Source organism: Vipera berus, assembly GCF_964194415.1.
Source record: "Vipera berus genome assembly, chromosome: Z".
NCBI lineage: Eukaryota > Metazoa > Chordata > Lepidosauria > Squamata > Viperidae > Vipera > Vipera berus.
Window position 1 is genome coordinate 117,220,774 of NC_138205.1, and position 23,395 is coordinate 117,244,168.

Sequence of the window (23,395 nt, forward strand, 5' to 3'; positions counted from 1 at the left end):
TTTATGCTATCTTTCCCAATGTTTATATTTCCTCTTATAGTCCAGCTCCTCCTGCACATTGCAGGCTCTTTATAAAATGGAGATTCAAGTCCAGCTAAACTTTGCTCGTAGCTAGAGTTCCAGCCACCATATATTCCCTGAGGAAGAAAAATGTCAATATGCACTAACATCAGGATCTATAGTGAAAAATAAAAGAAATTTATTAAGGAAGATCAGCTGTACTTTATCTTGGTAGTACAGAACTGTGGTGGTGCAGTGATTAGATGCAGTATTGCAGGCTAATACTGCCTACTGCCAGCAGTTTGATCCTGATCGGCTCATGGTAGACTCAACCTTCCATTCTTTCAAGATTGGTAAAATGAGGACCCATATTGTTGGGGTAAATACGTCGACTCTGTAAACCACTTAAAGAGGGTTGTAAAAGCATTATGAAGCAGTATATAAGTCTAAATGCTACTGCTATTGTTATTCATGAGATTGGTCACTGAAGGCAGATCAACTAATTCCTATGAGGTAGAGCATACTCCCTTACAGAATGGAGTATTACCAATCCTACAAGCCTACAATAGATAAATAGATAGATAAATGTGTTTAGTTGGCTGTGTTTAGTTAATCAAAAGAATATTGGAAGAGATGATGTTGACTTCCAGTCTAGAAAAGAGCATTTTCAGGAAGGGAGAAAATCTCCAGGGGCAGCAAAATTTTTGGCCAAGAGGGCTATTCTCAAATTCATTTGGTGTCAAATAGATCTTTTTTTAAAAAAATGCAGTTCAAAACAGTCATAGCAGAGTCCATCATACTTATTTTTGAAAAGTGGAATGTATTTTGAAAGGAGGGAATGCACTGGAAATAGGCTTCGTTGCTGGATGCCCCAGTGTGATGTATGGTTAATGCACTTTCAACAAAGCAAATATACAATTTGTTGAACAAGGTTTTACCACATGCAGATTTGGCTACAGAGTTTCAAAGTTCTTTGGGAGATAATTTGACTGGCAGAAATGGAATTTGAACAGAAAGAAAAGTCAGGGTCCTCTGCACTATGAAAATAGGATTCTATTAAACTTTAGAGAACATTGAAAATGTTTAGTGGAACTTTTAAAAATAACATTGATTTTGAGTCTCTTATTAATGTTCAGAAGTGCATGGACATACTCTTCATATTTGAAGGTGGATTCAGTTAGGTGAGCTTTTGGGAAATTCTTTCCTGTTTGCCTTCCATCATGTAATCAAATATTGCAAGTTGTGGTAACTTTCCAGTGTCAACAAAGGGGGGGGAAGGCTCTGTATAGATTTCAGACATTGTTAAAAGTTCCTGAAGGGCTGCTTGAAGATCAAATCCTTTTGCATTTTAACTGTAGCTTTGATTGTAGATACCAAAGGTAAACTAGATCTTTCCAAAATATATTAGAAGAGAATTTTTGGACTCAACCATAGACAATAATACTGAAGATTTTAAAAACTTGTAAACTTATAACTTATAAACAATTTAAATCAGATATTTTTGTCTTGCATTGATGGATAAGCACCTGGGGAAAAATATGGAACTTTGTTTTTACATAACATAACTTCAGCAAGACTATTTATTATATGCTCAAAGGTAGAAACATTTAACTTTGCCCATGCTTGAGGAATATGATAGCAAAGATGATTAAACATGCTGAGATGGTCAAGAAAGGGGAAAATATTTTTTATTTGCTGGTTTGGTTTGGGAGCAGATATTTAAAATTTAATCAAAATCTTAGGCAAACTCTCATGGGAAACAGTTGTTACAATAAGTAGAAATCAAAAAGAATTCTGAGTTGATTAAAAAATTTTCATGGTGTTATAAGGCTATGCTGATTACTGATTTGTTTGTCCTTATAAGCTTTGATTCTTGCTCAGTTAATTGTTAATGTACATAAAAAGGTGATTCTATGTCTATGTAAATCTGAACCACATTTTAAAATATGTAAACAAACAGTGGCATCCACATCTTTAAATAAATAAATAAATTCTGCTAGGTATTTGTCAGAGAGATTAATCCTACCATCCATATTATTAAGGAGCTGATCAATGATATTATACTCCTATTATAACTTACATAAATCTCCTGTAAATTTATGATCAATACTTTCCTATTAACTTCTTGAACAAATAAAAACGGACATCAACACATCTGGAGACTAAATGCAATGATTTTCATTTTGAAGTACTTCATTTTACTCATTATATTGTGTTCTTTGAAGACATGGTGTACTAGGATTGACTAGAGCAGACATGTCAAACTCGCAATGTCACGTGCAACATATTGGAGCTTTTCCCCCATTGCCAGCAATGGGGTGGGCATGGTTTCCTGGTGATGCATCCAGCCTGCGGGCTGGCAGTTTGACTCCCCTGGACTAGAGGTCCTGTCAACCTGCGTAGAAAGGAATATGGCTTTGGTTACATACATGTGTTATTTGGGGAAGCTTCTGAGGTTAGCTGCCCAAAACATTAGAAAAAATACTTCATGAACCTACTGCTTGAAGTGGCATCTTCTTGAAGGAGCTTATTTGTGAATAGACACTGAATCCTAAAGCTGGAAGGAATTTAGACTATCAGGACCAAACACTGAATTAGACCCAGAATCCACGTTAAAGAATCTCTGAATTTCCATTTGAATATATCCAGCAAAGGGGTCCCTGCTACCTTTATGATAATTGGGTCCACTTTTGAATCAAACTTGCAGTTATGATTTTTCTCCTCCCCTTGTCTTTCTTTAGACTATCAAGTTTAGACAATTAAGTCAAAACACCTGAATTCCTGAAGGTTTCATTCTTTGGGAGTTAATGGAAAACTAGAAAACCAAGAAAGCTGAAGATCCCTGAAGAAATTGGTCTTTTGTTGAAAGAAATTATATTCCTTCAGACAAACCTCTTGGGTGTTTCTTCCAATGATAAATGTAAAAACAGTCCTTCATAAATATTTTTTTTTCTGAAATTCCTTGAAATAAAATTTTGCAAATAACTAAGTGGGCCTTAATTATTCATTAAATTGAATTACTCAGGTAGGAGAAGAATGCAGAATGATTGTTCTGCAGGAAACTCAGCCTTGTGATTTGTTAAACAGACCAAGTATGATATATAGGAAAGCAGCCAAATGTAAAACATAATGTTCTGTTGCCTTCCCTCTCCCTGAAGAATTTGGCTTTTCTCCAGCAACATCATTTCTATAAGGGAGGCCCAAAGGTACCAGATGGATTGCATTGTGTAATCCTGTTCTACAAATTCATTCATATTTGGCTTCATTTGACCGAAGAACCTGCATGCATGAGTTGCAACCTTATACCTCAGTCCAGATGTTTTTGGTAATAAGATGTTGAATGCCCAGAATGGGAATTCATTTCAAGAAACCCTGGACTAATTTCCAGGCTCTTTAGCAGAAGATTCAGAATGCCAGCAGAGACTTATTGTCTGTTCCCAGTTTATTAGATTCTTTGGTAGCCTGCAGCTGCCCACGTGTGATAGAAAGGTTATGGCTGTGCAGGAGCTTTCTCTGCCAATCCAGGTGCTTTTTAATGATTGTATTAAAATGCCTCATCTGCCAAGTTAATCTGAAGGGTTCATTGTCCTGAAATGGACTGCTGCGTAATCATTCTCTTGACTCTCACAAGTGGACTTGGGGAAAAAAGACAGATCCAGGTAGCTAATTGTATAGGGATTTACCTACCACCCAAGACATGTCAGAATATTGCTTTGTTGGCTCACCTGAAGGCTATGTTTTGCTCAGGGAAATAAGACATCTGGCCAACTTACATTCTGAATAGAGTCCTCATCCAGCACCTGTCTGGTCAATGGTGCCTAACTGACTTCATGAAAAAAGACTAACTGTTCTTATATTTTGATGCATTTAGAATTCAGATGAAATGGAGAGGGGAGGGCAAGCCTTCCAAGGGAAGGGAATTCTATTATGCCACTGAGGAGAACTCTCACTCAAGCTTGAGTAGTAACTAAAACAATCCCTGACTTCCCATAGTTGGTGGTCGTGGATAGAAGATTGAGAAAAAGGATTCACCAAGTAGAAAGTGTTTTTCAACCTTGGTGGTTTCCACATAAGTGTTATTCAACTTCCAGAATTTCAATTCAATAGCCACGCAAGCTTTGGAATTCTGAGTCTTGAAATCCACATAACCTGTGATGGCCACAGTTGGAAAACATTGTCAACAAGATGAATAAATGCCAAGTTTTTAGTAACAATTGCTACTAAGGCCTTTCCAAGTTTGAATTTTGCCATTTAGTCAAAGAATTGAAGGAGGACATTGGCACTTCCATTTTCAACTGACCAAGACTGAGTACATTTTATCAATAGAGGCATATTATGTTGAGTTCCTGAGCCTCAATTTTAGCTCCTAAATTCCCAAATAAGCTCTTCCTCCATTTTGTGCTGATCTACAAACAGATAGAACATTCTGAACTCTTTGTTTCATTCATTTAAAAAAATATCTGAATGCCATCTTTCAAAAAAATATTTTCCCCAAGCCTGTTAAATACTCACATAAATCATGGTACAATTTTAGGGGAAGGAAGTAAAAAATAAAATAAAATATAAAATATAAAACAGTCAAAACACAATCCATAGACAGCCTGATTGCCAATCTTTGTTGCAGGACTGGAAGTTAAAAAGTTAAGATGGATCTATATTAAGGAGTATGGAAGAATAACAATAAGTAGAAGGATAATAATGCCAGCAGCAGCCATATCTAATGTGGGGAGAAGCATTCCTGAGCTACCACCGAGAAGGGGCCCTAAGAATTTCCTGGAGTAGTAGTGGTGGGGAGTTTAGTGAAAGAGATAGCTCTTAAGAAACATTCTGGTTTTTGACTTTTATTTTTCCAGCTGCTATTTGGCAAAGTAAAAAAAACACAACTCTGAGGATGACTGAAATAGAAAATGAACATTCAGTGAAGGGAGATATGTAGCTGGCTGACAAACTGTACTCAGTGAGTAGTCCTCAATAGTACTACATCCACATGGAGAGAAGTAAGCAGTGGGGTACCAGAAGGCTCCATCTTAGACTCAATACTCTTCAATATCTTCATAAATGACTTAGATGATTATATACAAGGGGAACTCATTAAATTTGCAGGTGACACCAAACTGGCAGGAATAGCCAACACCCTAAAAGACAAGCTCAGAATCCAAAAAGGTCTTGACAAACTTGAACAATGGGTCCTATCCAACAAAATGAGTTTTAATGTAGAGAAAAGCAAAGTTTTACATTTAGGCAGGAAAAATCAAAGGTTTAAGTACAGATTAGGTGAGACCTGTCTTAAAAACAGCAACTGTGAAAGGGACTTTGGAGTCCTAGTAGCCAATCACTTGACTATGAGCCAGCAGTGTGCAGCAGCCACAGCCAAAAAAGCTAATATAATCCTGGGTTGTATAAACAGAGGCATAGAATTAAGATCACATGAAGTATTAGTATTTTAGCTTTATAAAACCCTAGTAAGGCCACACCTGGAATACTGCAACCAATTATGGTCACCATACTACAAAAAAAAAAGATGTTGAGACCTTGGAAAAAGTTCAGAGAAGAGCAACTAAAGTCCTGGGGACTAAAACATATGAAGAATAGCTGAAGGACTTGGGTTTTGCTAGTCTAAAGAAAAGAAGAAATGGGGTGACATGATAGCAGTGTTCCAGTATTTGAGGGGCTGCCACAAAGAAGAGGGGGTCAAACTATTCTCCAAAGCACCAGAGGGCAAGACAAAAAAACAATAGTTGGAAAGTGACCAAAGAGAGAAGCAACCTGGAATTAAGGAGAAACTTCCTAACAGTGAGAAGAATTAACCAGTGGAACAGCTTGCCTTCAGAAATCGTGGGTGCTCCATCACTGGAGATTATTAAGAAGAGACTGGACAATCACCTGTCTGAGATGGTATAGGTTCTCCTGCTTGAGCAGGGGGCTGAACTAGAAGACTTCTGAGGTCCCTTCCACTCTATTCTATTCTATTCTATTCTATTCTATTCTATTCTATTCTATTCTATTCTGTTCTGTTCTGTTCTGTTCTGTTCTGTTCTGTTCTGTTCTGTTCTATTCTATTCTATTCTATTCTATTCTATTCTATTCTATTCTATTCTATTCTATTCTATTCTATTCTATTCTATTCTATTCTATTCTATTCTATTCTATTCTATTCTATTCTATTCTATTCTAGATCAGACTGCTGAAGAGGGAGAGAATCCACCAGTATCTCTCTTTGCTCATTCATACCATATTGCAAGGACTTGTTTAAAAATAATGAATGGAAAGAATTATTCTCTATTCTGTTCCAATGATTCGACATGTAGGAAACTGAAAGCTAACAAAGTTTGTGATCTGAAGGAATTTACTCAAACTCTGGATGGATGGATGGATAGATGGATGGAGACACACACACAGACAGACAGACAGACAGACAGACAGACAGATATTTAGATAGACAGAATGAATACAGAGTTGATTTTGTTTAGTGGTTAAGGCACCAGACTAAAGACCAGGAGACTGTGAATTCTAGCTCTATGTTAACCATAGAAGCTGGCTGGGTGAATTTGGGGCAGTCCTTCTCTCTCGCAGCCCAATTCAACTCAGAAGATTATTGCTGTGGGAAAAATTGGAAGAGGCAGGAATATTAGGTATGTTCTTCGACTTGAGCTATTTGTCATTATTTATTGTAAGTTATTTGCAGGATAAAAAAAATCTAAAAAGGAATAAAAATAAATTCTAACCCATCTGAGAATAACCTTTGAGCAAAATAAATAAAATCCACTCCATTGTTTGAGTTTGTGCTTAAGGTAGCTGGCTTTGGCTATGGCTAGTAGCAGCTGCTTGTTAGCCAATGGTGATTGATTCTGTTTGCTCCCAGGAGTGTAAAACAGACCCAACAAATTCTGAAGCTGCTAAAATAGGATCAATGGACATATTTATGAGTAGAGTGAGAAATGGAAAGCAAACATCTAGGTGCAATGGATGGGCACAAGACCTGGAATCCAATATGAATTTCAACCCATTCCATTTCACATTGTGTGCAAGCTCCAGTTTTCAGAAGATGTTTTCACGCAGCAGTGTCGTGGTGCTACAGAATGAGTTCTGCATCCTGCAAATATGGGAGTCAGCAATCCTAAAATTCCTGATAACACTTTTCTCTGCCATTTTTGAAAAAAAGTTCTTCCAGCTTTGGCCATCTCCATGCCCAGATTATATGAGCCTATGATAGTATCTGAAGATGATGATGAAAGAGAATTTCATCATGATATAGGGGGAAAAAAACTTACTGTCCAGTAGTTTGACACTTCCAAATTGTTCTGTGATTCCACTAGCCAAATCCACTATTCTGTGATTTTCCTTACAGATAGACTACAGTTGGGACTAATTTTAAATTTAATTTAATTTATTAATATTTGTATACCGCCCTTCTCCCGAAGGACTCAGGGCGGTGTACAGGGCAAGAATAAAACACAAAGCTACAAAAATTAAAAAGTAATTAAATACATGCCCAACAATAAATACATTAATAAAACCCCAATAAAGTGATAGTAAAAACCCCACAAATCCCCCCTCAGGCCAGGCCGGCTTGTTCGAACAGGTATGTTTTCAGATCGCGGCGAAAGGAGCGAAGATCGGGCGCCGTCCGGAGCTCAACCGGTAACTGGTTCCATAGCTCCGGGGCGCCCACAGAGAAAGATCTCCCCCTGGGGGCCACCAATCTACATTCTCTGACCGGTGGCACCCTGAGGAGGCCCTCTCTGTGGGAACGCACAGGGCTAGAATATCCACTGCTAAATTGATAAGTAAATTATGCCTGATTTTATAATCTTTTATGCTATTGTTGTTAAGTGAACCACTTACATGCATTAAGTGAATCACATAGTTGCTAAGCAAATCTGGCTTCCTCCTTTGACTTTGCTTGTCACAAACTAGCTGAGAAGGTTGCAAATGGAAATCACAGGATCCCAGGATGCTGCAACCATCACTAAATACATGCCAGTTGCCAATCACCCAAATTTTGATCACCTGATGATAGGAATGCTGTGATGATTATAAGTACAAGGAGTGGTTATACATCACTTTTTTCAGTACCATTGTAACATTTAATGATCACTAATCAAAAAGTTGTAAATCGAGGTCTTTCTGTAGTGATTTTTTTTTATTTTTCTTTCCTCTACCTTTTCCCACTGTGACAGTGTTTCTCAGCTTTGCAGTTGAAGATGTGTGGACTTCAGCTCCAGAATTCCCCAGCCAGTATGCAACCTGGGGGATTCTGGCAGTTGAAGTCCACAAATCTTCAAGCTATCAAAGCTGAGCATATTCTCTCCCTCCCAAGAAAAACGATTGTGTTTCAATAAAACCAAATGAGCATGGTCAGAGAACTAAAATAAATATTCAACATAGGTTTCAGTTGCTTTACTGATATTAAAAGCAGTGCTTTACCATTTTTAGCATTCACTTAGCTTTTTCCAGCATTTTCCAGATTCCTAAGGGACGCGGTGGCTCAGTGGGTTAGGACGCTGAGCTTGTCGATCACAAGGTCGGCAGTTTGGCGGGTCGAATCCTGAGTGCTGCATAGCAGAGTGAGCCGCCTGTTACTCGTCCCAGCTTCTGCCAACCTAGCAGTTCGAAAGCACATAAAAATGCAAGTAGAAAAATAGGGACCACTACGGTGGAAAGGTAACAGCGTTCTGTGCGCCTTTGGCGTTTAGTCATGCCGGCCACATGACCATGGAGACGTCCTCGGACAAGCGCTGGCTCTTCGGCTTTGAAACGGAGATGAGCACCGGCCCCTAGAGTTGGAAACGACTAGCATGCATGTGCGGGTGAACCTTTACCTTTACCTAAGGGAAGTGTGTTAACAGGAGTGCATTCCCCATATTATTTCTTCAGGGTCACTGAGAAGCGTCCTTTGTACCTGTATTTTGATACTAACAGTCTTCCTATGTCAAAAGAGAGCAACATCTAATTGAATTTTGTACATGATAGGGATTTGCTGAAGAAGCTATTTCTTTCTGTCACTTCACGGAAGCACAATGACCCACTTAAGACGTGACTTTCAGTATAAATCACAATCGTAGTATAAAATGAAATAGTGACTTCAAAACAAGGCAGTAGGAAATCTTTTGATTTTTTACAAAAGAAATAAGAATGTCTTATTTTTAATTGCACCTTACTATGGTAAGCAGTCATTCTCACTGTACTGCAAGATTAATTTGAAGGCTTTGCGGTATCCGTAGCAGAACATCCAGATTCAGCCATAGTTTCATTCCATACAGCATTAACCTTGTGAACTCTCAAGCTTCCTCCTTCTGTTATATATTCAAGATGGACAGTATTTAATATTTATGTGTTATGTATATGTAGGGTGTGGGTCTATACATATGTTGCATATAGTATGTTTAGGTGTGGGTCATGAACGTGTTTCACTTTGAGAGCGGGCAACTAAATTTCATTTTTGATGTGTGTCGTTGTGCCCACAGTAAAAAAATGACAATAAAGGCTATCTTATCTTATCTTATCTTATCTTATCTTATCTTATCTTATCTTATCTTATCTTATCTTATCTTATCTTATCTTATCTTATCTTATCTTATCTTTTCACTGAAAAGCAGTTGAGAAGAACTGTAAAGGATCTAGTACCAACTTCCAGAAGAGATACTCCACAACTGTTCCACTTCATTTTTCCTTCTCCTCTGTAATCATAGAAAACTCGTATATCTTTTACTGATGTTCGCAGAATGTTGACATGTATTTTCTTATTTACAGAATCTATTTAAAGAGGCAACTTTACTGCAGTGAACATATGGTGGTGGAGGATGAAACTGCAGTGATCATAAATCCTTTTGCAATAGACAATTTACACTCCAAGCTCAAGGTGAGGTTCGTAACATTCTCAGAAGAGACATCAAGTATCTAAGCATTCTTGCGACCTTTGTTCACTCAGTGAGGGAGAATTAGGCTTTGTTAAGTGGAAAAACTGAGCTTCTGTCCAGTATCTCCATGGAACACTTCATGTTGCTTTTTTTTGGCAATAATACTGAAATGATCCTCATTGCCTTCTCTCCCCTCCACATCACCACTGTAATCCTAAAATGTTCTGTTGGTCTTTCATCCAGGTATTAAGCAGGTCTGGCACTGCTTAGCTTCTCTGAGATCAGTCAGGTTAGCTAATTATTCGGCTGCAGACTTTGCTAAGAAAGCATGAAGCAAATTGTCCATTTTCAAAAGCCATCTTGAGATGCAACCATGTTAAGTCTAAACTATGAAACACCTTTTTTATTTATTTAAGTTTATTGAGGCTACATAAAGTAAAAGAGAAATCTAAAACAGAGTCAGAATAAAAAGAAAGAAAAAGATGCAAGATAAAGAGGAAACAAGGTAACTAAAATCTGCATAATGACTTCTGACCTTCTCTTTAACAGCTAAATACAATCTTACAATCCTCCTTCCCTCTTAGTTGTTACACAGATCCCAACATTCCTTTACTTAGTGTAACTCTTTTTAAATCCTCAGATCCATAAATCGTCATATCATTATTTTCTTCTTTTAACAAAAATTCCATGTAAAGTTTCTGGTCTTTTAAAAAGGTTTTTGTTCTTTTGTCCTATTCAGCTTTGCCATCTCAGTGAATTTTGACATTTTTGCAATCTATTCCTCTGCAGTGGAAATTTCATTGTTTTCCATCATTGATTATGCAGTAGTCTTGCTGCAGTTATCATTACCCATAAGTCCCATTAAAAAGTTTGGGTTTCTTCATCATATTTATCTTATTTTTTTCTCATCATATTAATTTTAATCCAACATGTCCCCTCATGTTTTATACATCTCCAATCTTGGTTTGAAATACCTTTGTACATTTTTGTCACATACCAACAATATATCATTTTATAAAAGTTTTCTCTCAAGTTAAGACACATTATAGATGTAATACCAGTTACCCACCTTCTTTCCCAGATGTCCATCTAAGTTATATCCAAAACAAATAGCCCATTTCATCATGCAATCTTTAACTCTTCACCTTCTGTTTTAAATCTTAATGAAAGCTTATAGATTTTTACTCTTCCATGTTTGTCATTTGTACATAGTTCCATTTCAAATTCTGTTTTGTTTTATAATTGCAACTATCTTTTAATCCATATTAAACCTTTCTTTTTACTGAGCATATGAAAACCATTGTAAACTATGTCCTTCTGCAGTCAATTGTTCTCTTGACCTCATCTAAATTCACCATAAGGCATGTTTGGTTGCACAAGGTTTTGCCCAAACTACTGAGGATTATGATGCGGTGTTTGCACCCAGTCTGAGGGCAACTACTTCGAGAGCAGTTTTGGTGTGGGCAGCTAAAAACCAATATATGGTTAACCATGTAGATGTGGAAACTGCATACTTACATGCTCCATTGCAACATACTATTTATTTAAGAATACCACCAGGATTGACTAATAATAGAGACCATGATTGTTGGAAGTTAAGGAAAAGCCATTATGGATTAAAACAATCTGGTTATGAGTGGAATAAATGTATAGTCAGTGAGTTGAGTGCAGTAGGTTTTATAGCCAGTAATGCTGATCCATGTTTGTTTAGGAGAGAACACAGTGGAGTATTATCTTTATTTCTATTGTTTACTAATGATATTGCAATCATAACAAAAACTGAGCTAGAAGCTAAGGACATCATTTCGAGATTGCAAAACAAATTTACAATTAGGAACCTTGGGGAAATAAGCCACTATTTGGGGTTAGATATTGTAAAAACAAATAGAGGTTTTAAGGTTTCACAAGCCAGTAAAATATCTCAGTTATTAAAGAGATACAACATGGAAATGTGTAAATCAGCAAAAACTCCGATGGCTGTAGATTTTAAGGACACTAATGTTGAGAGTCCTGTATTTGATAAGACTATGTACCAATCTTTAATAGGTTGTTGTTGTTGTTGTTAGTTGCGAAGTCGTGTCCGACCCATCGCGACCCTATGGACAATGTTCCTCCAGGCCTTCCTGTCCTCTACCATCTTCTGGAGTCCAGTTAAGCTCACGCCTACTGCTTCAGTGACTCCATCCAGCCACCTCATTCTCTGTCGTCCCCTTCTTCTATTGCCCAAAATCTTTCCCAGCATTAGGCTCTTCTCCAGTGAGTCCTTCCTCCTCATTAGGTGGCCAAAGTATTTGAGTTTTAGCTTCAGGATCTGGCCTTCTAAAGAGCAGTCAGGGTTGATCTCCTCTAGGACTGACCGGTTTGATCGCCTTGCAGTCCAAGGGACTCGCAGGAGTCTTCTCCAGCACCAGAGTTCAAAGGCCTCAATTCTTTTGCGCTCAGCCTTTCTTATGGTCCAACTTTCACTGCCATACATTGCAACTGGGAAGACCATAGCCTTGACTATACGCACTTTTGTTGACAGGGTGATGTCTCTGCTTTTTAGTGTGCTGTCTAGATTTGCCATGGCTTTCCTCCCTAGGAGCAAGCGTCTTTTAATTTCTTGACTACAGTCCCCATCTGCAGTGATCTTGGAGCCCAGGAAAATAAAATCTGTCACTACCTCCATTTCTTCCCCATCTATTTGCCAGGAATTAAGAGGGCTGGATGCCATGATCTTAGTTTTCTTAATGTTTAGTTTCAACCCAACTTTTGCACTCTCCTTCTTCACTCGCAACAAGAGACTCTTCAGTTCCTCTTCACTTTCTGCCATTAGAGTAGTATCATCTGCATATCTTAGGTTGTTGATATTTCTTCCAGCAATCTTAATTCCAACTTTTGATTCATCTAGCCCTGCCTTTCTCATGATGTGCTCTGCATATAAGTTAAATAGGCAAGGCGACAGTATACAGCCTTGCCGGACTCCTTTCCCAATTTGGAACCAATCAGTGGTTCCGTGTCCAGTTCTCACTGTTGCTTCTTGGCCCGCATATAGGTTTCTCAAGAGACAAATAAGATGTTCTGGTACTCCCATCTCTTTAAGAACTTGCCACAGTTTGTTATGATCCACACAATCAAAGGCTTTAGCATAGTCAATGAAGCAGAAGTAGATGTTTTTCTGGAACTCTCTAGCTTTTTCCATGATCCAGCGTATGTTGGCAATTTGATCTCTAGTTCCTCTGCCTCTTCGAAATCCTGCCTGTACTTCTGGTAGTTCTCGATCCACATACTGCTGGAGTCTAGCTTGTAGGATTTTAAGCATAACTTTACTAGCATGAGAAATGAGTGCAATGGTGCGATAGTTTGAACATTCTTTGGCACTGCCTTTCTTTGGAATTGGAATGTAAACTGATCTTTTCCAATCCTGTGGCCACTGTTGAGTTTTCCAAATTTGCTGGCAAATTGAGTGTAGCACTTTTACTGCATCGTCTTTTAAGATTTTGAATAGCTCAGCTGGAATACTGTCACCTCCACTAGCTTTGTTGTTGCTCAGCTTTTCTAAGGCCCACTTCACTTCACATTCTAGGATGTCTGGCTCGAGGTCAGTGACCACCTCATTGTGATTATCAGGGACGTTAAGCTCATTCTTGTATAGTTCTTCTGTGTAATTTTGCCATCTCTTCTTAATCTCTTCTGCCTCTGTTAGGTCCCTGCCATTTTGGTCCTTTATCATGCCCATTTTTGCATTGAACGTTCCCTTCATCTCTCCAATTTTCTTGAAAAGATCTCTGGTCCTCCCTATTCTATTGTTTTCTTCTATTTCTTTGCACTGTTCATTTAAGAAGTCATTCTTATCTCTTCTAGCTATTCTCTGGAATTCTGCATTCAATTGGGCGTATCTTTCTTTTTCTCCCTTGCCTTTTGCTTCCCTCCTTTCCTCAGCTATTTGCAAAGCTTCCTCAGACAGCCATTTTGCTTTCTTGCATTTCTTTTTCTTTGGGATGGTTTTGGTTGCTACCTCTTGTACAATGTTGCGAACCTCTGTCCATAGTTCTTCAGGCACCCTGTCTATCAGATCTAATTCCTTAAATCTATTTGTCACCTCTACTGTATATTCAACAGGGATATGATTTAATTCATACCTGACTGGCCTAGTGCTTTTCCCTACTTTCTTCAGTTTAAGCTTAAACTTTGCAACAAGAAGCTCATGGTCTGAGCCACAGTCAGCTCCTGGTCTTGTTTTTATTGACTGTATAGAGCTTCTCCATCTTTGGCTGCAGAGTACATAGTCAATCTGATTTCTGTGTTGACCGTCTGGTGATGTCCATGTGTAGAGCCGTCTCTTGGGTTGTTGGAAAAGGGTGTTTGCTATGACCATCGTATTCTCTTGACAAAATTCTATCAGCCTGTGCCCTGCTTCATTTTGTACTCCAAGGCCAAACTTGCCTGTTATTCCGGTTATCTTTTGGCTTCCTACTTTAGCATTCCAATCCCCCATGATGATAAGGACATCATTTTTTGTTGTTAGTTCTATAAGGTGCTGTAGGGCTTCATAGAACCGGTCAATTTCATCCTCTTCAGCACCGGTGGTTGGGGCATAGACTTGGACTACTGTGATATTGAATGGTTTGCCTTGGATTCGAACTGAGATCATTCTGTCATTTTGAGGATTGTATCCCAGTATTGCTTTTCCTACTCTTTTATTGACTATGAAGGCTACTCCATTTCTTCTGAGGGATTCTTGCCCGCAGTAGTATACCTGATGGTCATCTGAATTAAATTCACCCATTCCTGTCCATTTTAGTTCGCTGATACCTAAGATGTCAATGTTCAGTCTTGTCATCTCTTGTTTGACCACGTCCAGCTTTCCTTGATTCATGGATCTTACATTCCAGGTTCCTATGGAGAAAAAATCTTTACAGCATCGGACTTTCCTTTCACCACCAGACATATCCACAGCTGAGCGTCCTTTCGGCTTTGGCCCAGTCGCTTCATTCTTTCTGGCGCTACTAGTACTAGCCCTCTGCTCTTCCCCAGTAGCATATTGGACGCCTTCCGACCTGAGGGGCTCATCTTCCAGCGTCATATCGTTTTGCCTTTTGGTACTGTCCATAGGGTTTTCATGGCAAAGATACTGGAGTGGGTTGCCATTTCCTTCTCCAGTGGATCACGTTTTGTCAGAACTCTCTGCTATGACCTGTCCGTCTTGGGTGGCCCTGCACGGCATAGCTCATAGCTTCATTGAATTACGCAAGCCCCTTCGCCACGACAAGGCAGTAATCCATGAAGGGGCTTTAATAGGTAGTCTTATGTATCTGAGTAATTGGACTAGACCTGATATCTCTTATACTGTCAACCAATTAGCCAGATACAATAATGAACCAACTGTGAGACACTGGCAAGCAGCTAAAAGTGTATTGAGGTATTTGAAGCAGTCTATTCACTACTCATTATACTTAGAGCCAAATCATGAGTTAATCCTTACAGCATATGCAGATGTGAGTTTTGCCTCTGAGACAAGCACTCGTAAATCAACTTCAGGGTTGGCTATAATGTTGGGTGATTCTTTGATTGGATGGAAGTCCATCAGGCAAAAGCACACAAGCCTGTCTACAATGGAGACTGAATTCTCATGTCTATCAGTGTTATGTACAGAACTGCTAGTGTACAAACAATTACTGTTGGATGTGGGTTTAAATGTAAATGATCCATTTATTGTGTATGAGGACAATCAGGCTACGATAAAGATGGCAAACAATGCTGCAGTAAGAACAAGATCTAAACATACAGATCTTTGTTATCTAAATGTAAGACAATGTGTTAAGGACAAATTAATACAGCTAGAGTATTGCCCATCTGATGTAAATATTGCAGACCATTTTACGAAGGTCTAAAGTGCTGTGAAACAATGCTAATGGTGAAAGAATGTGCATAAGATTGTAAATGTTATTTATTATCCTACCCAAAGGGGAGAATGTTAGGCATATGATGATAGCCTACATATTGGGTTGGAAATATATAAGCCATGATGATGTTGTAACTTAAAGAAGGTAATTGATCCATGGGCATGTGAGGTTGCTCATGGCCATAAGAGGGAGCTAGAAACATAGATTGTCTCTCTCACGGGATCTCTCTGAATATCTGAATTTGCTGATCGCTCTATTATTGCTTCTTTGCTCTGTATCTGCATAACTGTGTTTTTGACCTCTGGACTGGTAAGAAGACTTTGTATTAGGATTTGTACTTGGACTGTTATTTTTGTGTATGACCTGGACTGATTATTTTTGACTGTGCATTTTTGATTTTACACCACCTTGAAGTAAACTACTTTCTATTTTCACAACTCAGTGTATCTTGTGGTTACTGTGATCCCTTACTGCTTTCAATACCCTTCCTTCTCTGTGCAACTCCTTGGTAGCACAAGGAGACCTCTGCACAACAATACCTAACAGTCCACATGGTGTTTGATATATACATCAATAATTTTGAAAGTGTTGCCTTCAGGGAATGCTTCAGAGAAATTGTCCATTTCTCTGAAGACATGAAAGAAAGAACCTTAATTTCCCATCAAACATGTAGATTGGGATATGATATCATCTTGTACTAGATATCTGAATTCTTAATCTTAATCACTAAAAAAAAATAATATTTATTTATTTATTTATTTAATTTGTATACCGCCCTTCTCCCTAAGGACTCAGGGCGGTGAACAGTGACATAAATGTCAAAATGCACAAATACAGAAAATTGAAAATAAATTAAGCCCTACTGCCCAAATGTAGAAGATAAGTTAAAACCACAATTAAAATTCAACCCGTCAGACCAGACCGGATTGCTTAAATAGATATGTGTGTTGTGACTCAGGGCCAGCCTGTGGGTCCGACAGCCGGCTCCGATGTATCGGATGACTCAGATGAGGGGGAGGAGGGAAACGAACCGGCTGATGATGGTTTGGAGGCTTTGCAGAGCCCTCAGCCGGGGACCTCTTCTCAGCTGCGTGAGCCCGAGAGTGCGGAGGAAGATGACCCACAGCTGGCCCTGTTCAAGGACGCCCGACGCAGGAGGCAGTCGAGCAGGAACAAACAAAGAAAGACTGCGGGACTCCTCGGGAGGAGGCACAGGGAGACCACGCCCTGAGCTCTCTATAAAAGGAGTGTTTGGGGAGGGGCTGGTTGCTGAAAGCAACTTTTCCGCTTGAGAAGACAAGCTCTAGTGTTTTTGTTAACTGCGTAATAAATCTTGGCAGATGCCTTTTAGCCTTGGACGCTCTCCAGTCTCTTCTTTCTGAATAGGGGTTTGCCTTATTACAAGGCCAGAAGAGGGCTGGTTCAGAACAATGTTTTTAGATCGCGTCGGAAGGAGTGAAGGTTGGGAGCCATCCGGAGCTCAACCGGTAAATGGTTCCATAGGTCAGGCGCACCTACAGAGAACGCTCTCCCCCTGGGAGCCACCAAGCGGCATTCTCCGAATGGTAGCACCCTTAGGAGGCCCTCTCTGTGGGAGCGTACCGGGCAGAGGGAAGTTGATGCCGGCAGCAGGTGATTCCCAAGGTACTCCGGACCCATGCCATGTAGGGCTTTGAAAACCATTACAAGCACCTTGAATCTCACCCGGAGGATAACTGGGAGCCAATGCAGCTCACGGAGTAGAGGTGTAACATGGGAGTATCGGGAGGCTCCCAATACAACTTTCGCAGCTGCATTCTGTGCCAGTTGGAGCCTCCGAGTGGTCCTCAAGGGCAGCCCCATGTATAGAGCATTGCAGTAATCTAAACGAGAGGTCAAGAGCGCATGAGTGACTGTACGCAAGGCATCCCGGTCCAGATAGGGCCGTAATTGGCGCACCAGGCGAACCTGGGCAAAGGCTCCCCTAGTGACAGCTATTATATGGTCTTCCAAAGAAAGCTGTGAGTCTAGGAGGACTCCCAAGTTACGGGCCCTATCTACGGGGGGTAATAACTTACCCCCTATAGAAAGAGATGGAATGTTCTGAATATGCCGAGATGCCAGTACGTAAAGCCACTCAGTCTTGTCAGGGTTGAGTTGAAGCCTGTTCTTCCCCATCCAGACCCAAACTGCTTCCAGGCAACGGGACATCACATCGAGGGCATCACTGAGGTGGTTTGGGGTCGAAATAAAAAGCTGGGTATCATCAGCATATTGATGATACCCAACTCCAAAACCACGAATGATCTCTCCCAGCGGTTTCATGTAGATGTTGAACAGGAGAGGCGAGAGGACCGACCCCTGAGGAACTCCACAAGTCAGAGGTCTCAAGCTCGACCTCTGCCCCCCTGTCAATACCAACTGCGAACATCCCATGAGATAGGAGGAGAACCACTGAAGAACCGTGCCTCCCACTCCCAATCCTCTGAGATGCTGCAGCAAGATACCATGGTCGATGGTATCGAAAGCCGCTGAGAGATCTAGTAGGACTAGGACAGAGGAACAACCTCTGTCCCGAGCTCTCCAGAGATCATTTACCAGAGCGACCAATGCCGTCTCCATGCTGTGTCCGGGCCTGAAACCTGATTGGTACGGGTCCAGATAGTCAGCTTCTTCCAGAACCGAAGGGAGCTGATGCGCCACCACACTCTCAACAACCTTGGCAAGGAAGCGAAGGTTGGAGACCTGATGAAAGTTGTTTAATATAGCTGGGTCCAAGGTAGGTTTCTTAAGGAGGGGTCTCACCACCGCTTCTTTCAATGCAGAGGGGAAACAACCTTCACTTAAGGAGGCAGATATCACTGCCTGGAGCCAGCTTCGTGTTCCCTCTCGAGCCGAGTAAACCAGCCAAACTTTCATGGCATGCCAGTGGCAAAATTTCTAAACACTGATATTCTAGCTTCAAGTATCCATGATCTTATTATTAAAATATGCAACAAGTGTGGCTTCTAATCAATGGAGAATGTAGCTATTACATAAACAGTTCATACAAAGAATTGTGCTATGTATGAGGTGAGACAATAGAACTGATTTTTAGAATACTTCTTGAATCTTCAAAATGTTTATTTTGACCCTTGAAGTTTTTGTAGAGACTGGTAAATCCTCAGTGCCCATATTTGTCTCCAAGAATTTTGAGATTTAGATGCAAAATGCTATGTAGGTTTTCTCAATGTGAATTCATCGAACTCTTCCAGAGAAGCCCCTTTTACAAGTGGCAGCATTGGCTTTTAAGTGTCAAGATATTGTTAAATTTCCAATCTATTTAAGTGAACAGTTTTAATCTTGCTCACTGATTTAGGACTCATTGAACTATCTTGAAATTTTGTAGTTTATTATGTTTGACTTGTATTTACATTGGAATTCTATTATTTTTTCTTGAAAATCATCTGGAATTGATTTATTCATTCAATCAATTACACTGAGGGCTACTATAAAAATATCTAGTATGAATAACAATGAATAAATGAACCAAAAAATAAATATATTCATTAATGTTGAGAAACTTCCATCAAAGGTTGTTGTTATTGTTGTTGTTAGTTGCAAAGTTGTGTCCGACCCATTGCGACCCCATGGACAATGTTCCTCCAGGCCTTCCTGTCCTCTACCATCTTCTGGAGTCCATTTAGGCTCATTTCTACTGCTTCAGTGACTCCATCCAGCCACCTTATTCTCTGTCGTCCCCTTCTTCTCTTGCCCTCAACCTTTACCAGCATTAGGCTCGTCTCCAGTGAATCCTTCCTTCTCATTAGGTGGCCAAAGAATTTGAGTTTCAACTTCAGGTTGTGACCTTCTAGAAAGCAGTCAGCGTTGATCTCCTCTAGGACTGACTGGTTTCATCGCCTTGCACTCCAAGGGACTCTCAGGAATCTTCTGCAGCACCATAGTTCAAAGGCCTCAATTATTTGATGCTCAGCCTTTTTTATGGTCCAACCTTCACAGCCATACATTGCAACTGGGAAAACCATAGCCTTGGTCCACTTGTTCTTTCTTGAGACCCCTTTTGCAATTGGCAGAACCATGCAAAAATAGTAGCGACTACTATGATTGGTGGGTTCCTTCCACACCATTGGGACTGTGAAAGGCACGGACTTTTTCTTCTTGTTTAGCCAATGACACAGATAAGTTGCACAGGTAATTTAACAATAATGAGGGGGCCCACTCTTGTCCTGATTCCCTATTTTGCACCCAAATTATACCGGTAGGTGGCATACCTTTTTTACCACTGCCATAATAGTGCATTTTTGAAATGCAAATATAGGTTTACCACAGCTTTAGCAGAAGATATTTACATTGTTTACAGTTTCGAGGCATCTTAGCTTCTGATGAAAAATAACACACAACTGTTCATTGGAAATGTTAGGCAATGACACTTTCACAAGCCACCAACCACTGGATGACATCGCCAGGGCTCGTTTCCTTGGAAGAGTGAGGAAGATTCTCAGGGATGACTCACACCCTGGACGGTATCTCTTTACTCTCCTACCATCCAGTAGGAATATAGCCAGCCGTACCAACAGGCTGAAAAATAGCTTTTATCCGTGGGCTGTTAGGCTTTTAAATGGGACATAATCTTATGCAGAATTGACTTGGGAGGCTGGTGTGTGGTGTAGTTGGTTCACATAGCGTGGTGGGATGGAGGGTTTGTTGTCACTGTGTGTTGGGGGGAGAGAGCACGGGGGGAGGCTCAGCTAATCTCAATGTACACATGTTGTACTTTGACAATAAAGGTTTATTATTTATTATTATTATTATTATACGATACGTAGATCTGACCAAGACAAATGTGCCTTGCAATAAAAGAACAATAATTTACAGTTAGGTACCGTATATACTTGAGTATAAGCCGACTCGAGTATAAGCCGAGACCCCCAATTTCACCCCCCAAAACTGGAAAAAGTTATTGACTCGAGTATAAGCCGATCCGCCGTTCTGCAAGCCTCTGCCGCCAGCAGAGGCTCGATCCGCCATTTTGCAAGCCTGAATACACAGGAATACCCTGTGTGGCCAAGGCTCGTCGGCAGGTCTCCGTTCCTCCTGCCGACCTTTGGGGAGGTTTGGGCGCCTCCCCAAACCTCCCCAAACGTCGGCAGGTCTCCGTTCCTCCTGCCGACCTTTGGGTAGGTTTGGGTGCCTCCCCAAACCTCCCCAAACCTCGGCAGGTCTCCGTTCCTCCTGCCGACCTTTGGGGAGGTTTGGGCGCCTCCCCAAACCTCCCCAAACCTCGGCAGGTCTCCGTTCCTCCGCGCAGACCTGCCGACCTTTGGGGAGGTTTGGGCGCCTCCCCAAACCTCGGCAGGTCTCCGTTCCTCCTGCCGACCTTTGGGGAGGTTTGGGCGCCTCCCCAAACCTCCCCAAACCTCGGCAGGTCTCCGTTCCTCCTGCCGACCTTTGGGGAGGTTTGGGCGCCTCCCCAAACCTCCCCAAACCTCTGCAGGTCTCCGTTCCTCCGCGCAGACCTGCCGACCTTTGGGGAGGTTTGGGCGCCTCCCCAAACCTCCCCAAACCTCGGCAGGTCTCCGTTCCTCCTGCCGACCTTTGGGGAGGTTTGGGCGCCTCCCCAAACCTCCCCAAACCTCGGCAGGTCTCCGTTCCTCCTGCCGACCTTTGGGGAGGTTTGGGCGCCTCCCCAAACCTCGGCAGGTCTCCGTTCCTCCTGCCGACCTTTGGGGAGGTTTGGGCGCCTCCCCAAACCTCCCCAAACCTCGGCAGGTCTCCGTTCCTCCTGCCGACCTTTGGGGAGGTTTGGGCGCCTCCCCAAACCTCCCCAAACCTCGGCAGGTCTCCGTTCCTCCGCGCAGACCTGCCGACCTTTGGGGAGGTTTGGGCGCCTCCCCAAACCTCCCCAGGTCTCCGTTCCTGTTTGGGGAGGTTTGGGCGCCTCCCCAAACCTCCCCAAACCTCGGCAGGTCTCCGTTCCTCCTGCCGACCTTTGGGGAGGTTTGGGCGCCTCCCCAAACCTCCCCAAACCTCGGCAGGTCTCCGTTCCTCCTGCCGACCTTTGGGGAGGTTTGGGCGCCTCCCCAAACCTCGGCAGGTCTCCGTTCCTCCGCGCAGACCTGCCGACCTTTGGGGAGGTTTGGGCGCCTCCCCAAACCTCCCCAAACCTCGGCAGGTCTCCGTTCCTGTTTGGGGAGGTTTGGGCGCCTCCCCAAACCTCCCCAAACCTCGGCAGGTCTCCGTTCCTCCGCGCAGACCTGCCGATGTTTGGGGAGGTTTGGGGAGGCGCCCAAACCTCCCCAAAGGTCGGCAGGAAGAACGGAGACCTGCCGAGGTTTGGGGAGGTTTGGGGAGGCGCCCAAACCTCCCCAAAGGTCGGCAGGTCTGCGCGGAGGAACGGAGACCTGCCGAGGTTTGGGGAGGCGCCCAAACCTCCCCAAACAGGAACGGAGACCTGCCGAGGTTTGGGGACGTTTGGGGAGGCGCCCAAACCTCCCCAAAGGTCGGCAGGTCTGCGCGGAGGAACGGAGACCTGCCGAGGTTTGGGGAGGTTTGGGGAGGCGCCCAAACCTCCCCAAACAGGAACGGAGACCTGCCGAGGTTTGGGGACGTTTGGGGAGGCGCCCAAACCTCCCCAAAGGTCGGCAGGTCTGCGCGGAGGAACGGAGACCTGCCGAGGTTTGGGGAGGTTTGGGGAGGCGCCCAAACCTCCCCAAACAGGAACGGAGACCTGCCGAGGTTTGGGGACGTTTGGGGAGGCGCCCAAACCTCCCCAAAGGTCGGCAGGTCTGCGCGGAGGAACGGAGACCTGCCGAGGTTTGGGGAGGTTTGGGGAGGCGCCCAAACCTCCCCAAACAGGAACGGAGACCTGCCGAGGTTTGGGGACGTTTGGGGAGGCGCCCAAACCTCCCCAAAGGTCGGCAGGTCTGCGCGGAGGAACGGAGACCTGCCGAGGTTTGGGGAGGTTTGGGGAGGCGCCCAAACCTCCCCAAACAGGAACGGAGACCTGCCGAGGTTTGGGGAGGTTTGGGGAGGCGCCCAAACCTCCCCAAAGGTCGGCAGGAAGAACGGAGACCTGCCGAGGTTTGGGGAGGTTTGGGGAGGCGCCCAAACCTCCCCAAACAGGAACGGAGACCTGGGGAGGTTTGGGGAGGCGCCCAAACCTTCCCAAACGTCGGCAGGTCTGCGCGGAGGAACGGAGACCTGCCGAGGTTTGGGGAGGCGCCCAAACCTCCCCAAAGGTCGGCAGGAGGAACGGAGACCTGCCGAGGTTTGGGGAGGTTTGGGGAGGCGCCCAAACCTCCCCAAAGGTCGGCAGGAGGAACGGAGACCTGCCGAGGTTTGGGGAGGTTTGGGGAGGCGCCCAAACCTCCCCAAAGGTCGGCAGGAGGAACGGAGACCTGCCGAGGTTTGGGGAGGTTTGGGGAGGCGCCCAAACCTCCCCAAAGGTCGGCAGGAGGAACGGAGACCTGCCGAGGTTTGGGGAGGTTTGGGGAGGCGCCCAAACCTCCCCAAAGGTCGCCAGGAGGAACGGAGACCTGCCGAGGTTTGGGGAGGCGCCCAAACCTCCCCAAACGTCGGCAAGTCTCCGTTCCTCCGCGCCCTGCCTGCCTGCTTCTTTCCGCTGCGGAAAGAAGCAGGCAGGCAAGGCGCGGAGTTTGGGGAGGTGCGCGC